Source organism: Penaeus chinensis, chromosome 9, assembly GCF_019202785.1.
Source record: "Penaeus chinensis breed Huanghai No. 1 chromosome 9, ASM1920278v2, whole genome shotgun sequence".
NCBI classification, from domain to species: domain Eukaryota; kingdom Metazoa; phylum Arthropoda; class Malacostraca; order Decapoda; family Penaeidae; genus Penaeus; species Penaeus chinensis.
In genome coordinates, this window is record NC_061827.1 from 37752136 (window position 1) to 37755637 (window position 3502).

A 3502-nucleotide genomic window follows, 5' to 3' on the forward strand; every position below is an offset into this window, starting at 1 on the left:
ACAAAGAAATGGTAGAAATGAGGAGGGAAGAAAGAAAGAAATAATAGAAATGAGAAGGAGAGAAAGAAATGGTAGAAATAAGGAGGGAAGAAAAAGTTGTAAAAAGGAAGGGGGAAGGGATAAGTGTTAGAAAGGAAGAGGGAAGGAAGAAGTGATAGAAAAGAAGAGGGAGGAAAACAGTAGAAAGGAAGAGAGAAGGAATACAAAAAAGAGGGAGGAAAGAAGTAGAAAGGAAGAGGGAAGGAATAAAAGAAGAAGGAGGAAAGAAGTAGAAAGGAAGAGGGAAGGAAGAAGTGATAGAAAAGAAGAGGGAAGGAATAAAAAAAAGAGGGAGGAAAGAAGTAGAAAGGAAGAGGGAAGGAAGAAGTGATAGAAAAGAAGAGGGAGGAGAAAAGTAGAAAGGAAGAGGGAAGGAAGAAGTGATAGAAAAGAAGAGGGAAGGAATAAAAAAAAGAGGGAGGAAAGAAGTAGAAAGGAAGAGGGAAGGAAGAAGTGATAGAAAAGAAGAGGGAGGAGAAAAGTAGAAAGGAAGAGGGAAGGAAGAAGTGATAGAAAAGAAGAGGGAAGGAATAAAAAAAAGAGGGAGGAAAGAAGTAGAAAGGAAGAGGGAAGGAAGAAGTGATAGAAAGGAAGAGGGAGGAGAGAAGTAGAAAGGAAGAGGGAAGAGGAGACGAGCTTGTGGTTCAGTGTCCGGAAACAGCGTGGAAGAAGAGCACGTGGGAACTTGCGTGCGTACTTGCTTGCGTGTGAATGCTTGTGAGTGCGTGCGTGCGTGAATTGGCTTCGAAAGGGAGTGGTGATGACTGTGTGAGTTTCGTGCGTGTGACGATGGAAAAAAGTGAATATTGAGATGCGTTGAAATATGAGTGTCGAGGTGTCGGTATGAGGGAAGTAAGCGAGAATGTGTGTGTGCGTGCGTGCGTGCTCCTCTCTGTGTTGATATATTTGTCTGATTGTCAGCATGTGTGTCTTCTCACCCAATCTCCCTCTCCCTCTCACTCTCCCTCTCCCTCTCCTTCTCCCTCTCCCTCTCCCTCTCCCTCTCCCTCTCCCTCCCTCCCTCTTCCTCCCTCCCTCTTCCTCCCTCCCTTCCTCCCTCTCTCCCTCTCTCTTCCTCCCTCCCTCCCTCCCCCTCCCCCTCCCTCTCCCTCTCCCTCCCTCCCCCTCCCTCCCCCTCCCTCCCCCTCCCTCCCCCTCCCTTCCTCCTTTTCTGCTGTCTATATCCCATTCTTAATGAGATGACAACACGGGCTAATTGTGCAAGTCACCCTCAGTGTTAAAGTGCCTGCCAACGAGCTTCTTGTTTAGGCCTACATCTATATATACTGCTTTTCTGCGTCCATTTCTTTGCTATCATCACTATCATCATTATATCATCATCACCATTATCATCACCATCATTATCATTATCATCACCATCATTATTATCATCACCATCATCATTATCATCACCATCATTATCATTATCATTATCATCATTATCATCACCACCACCATCATCATCATTATCATCACCATCACCACCATCATCACCATTATCATCACCATCATCACCTCCATAATCACCCCCCCCCCACCATCATCATCATCCTTATCATCATCATCACCACCACCATCACCATCATCACCACCATCATATCATCATCATATCATCACCATCATCATCATCACCACCACCATCACCATCATCATATCATCATCACCATCATCATCATCACCACCACCATCACCATCATCACCACCATCATCATATCATCATCACCATCATCATCACCACCACCACCACCATCACCATCATCATCATCATATCATCATCACCATCACCACCACCATCATCATCATCATCATCATCATCATCATCACCCACCATCATCCTCCTCCTCATCATCATCCTCATCATCACCATCATCATATCATCATCACCATCACCACCACCATCATCATCATCATCATCATCATCATCATCATCACCCACCATCATCCTCCTCCTCATCATCATCCTCATCATCACCATCATCATATCATCATCACCATCACCACCACCATCATCATAATCATCATCATCATCATCATCATCATCATCATCATCACCCACCATCATCGTTTTATTGGTATGAGATGCAGTGAATTCCGTATAAAGTGTGTTTTATTTATTTATTTATTTCTTGAAGTGACGGATAAAGGGATAGTGTTTGTTTAAGAGGATTAAATCATACAGAAAATTGATATCATTATTGAATCACAGAGAAAACAGAAAAAAAAAAGAAAATCATAACTTGGAGGAATTATAGTGACGACAAATTCATGTGTGTGTGTTCGTGAGTGTGCGTGCGGCGGTGTACTTAAAAAAATAAGGAGTCACGATTCGTTGACCTTTGACCTTTCGAGAGGAGGATTGGAAGCAGTGGCGTTGACCAATCTGTCGCTGTGACGCCGACGCGCCCCGACCGCGACCGACGCCAGCAGGTGAGTCTGAGCGAGAGACGGCTGCCGCGTGTGGGCTGCGTGCGTGCGTGCGTGCGTGCGTGCATGCGTGCCTGCGTGCATGCGTGCCTGCGTGCGTGCGTGCGAGCCGAGCGAGGTTTGGATCATGGTATTCGTGAGGGTGGGATGGAGGGGTGTGTCGTGTGTGTGTGTGTGTGTGTACATGCGTGGGTTTGTTTTTGTTCGTGTTGGTGGAGGAGGAGGGAAAAGAAGGGAGGGAGGGAGGAAGGGAGGGAGGGAGGAAGGGAGGGAGGGAGGAAGGGAGGGAGGGAGGAAGGGAGGGAGGGAGGAAGGGAGGGAGGGAGGGAGGGAGGGAGGGAGGGAGGAAGGAAGGAAGGAAGGAAGGAAGGAAGGAAGGAAGGAAGGAAGGAAGGAAGGAAGGAAGGAAGGAGATGGAAGGAGGAGAAGTGAGAAAAGATGAGGTGGAGGTTGGGGAGTAGGTGCGTAAAAGAAAGGGAAAGAGAGATAAAGGGAAGGAAGAAAGGGATAAAGGAAATGAAGATAGGGAGAGAGAGGGAGGAGAAATGAGAAACCGATGAGATGGAGGTTAGGGAGATAGCGAAAGAGAGAGGGAGGTGGAGCGAAGTAAAATAAAGGGGAAGAGAGGTAAAGGAATAAAGGAAATGAAAATAGAGGGAGTGAAAGAGTGAGTGAGTGAGTGAGTGAGTGAGTGAGTGAGTGAGTGAGTGAGTGAGTGAGTGAGTGAGTGAGTGAGTGAGTGAGGGAGGGGTAAAAGTAACCAGTAGGAGGAAAGCGGTAATGGGAAGTGGTGAGGAAGGAGAGAGAGGGGGAAAAGAAAGGAAGCGGGGATAAAGGCGAAGAAAGGAGGGGAATGGATTGAGATGGAAAGAGGGGAGGAAGGAGGTAAGAGGGCTGAGGTAAAGGGGGGATTGGGAAGGGAAAGGAAGGTAGAGAAAAGGAGAGAAGGAGAGGGAAGGAAGGGTTAACAAGAGAGAGGAAAAGAGGGGAAGAGAGAGGAAGAGAGAGAGAGAGAAATATAGAAAGATAGAAAGATATA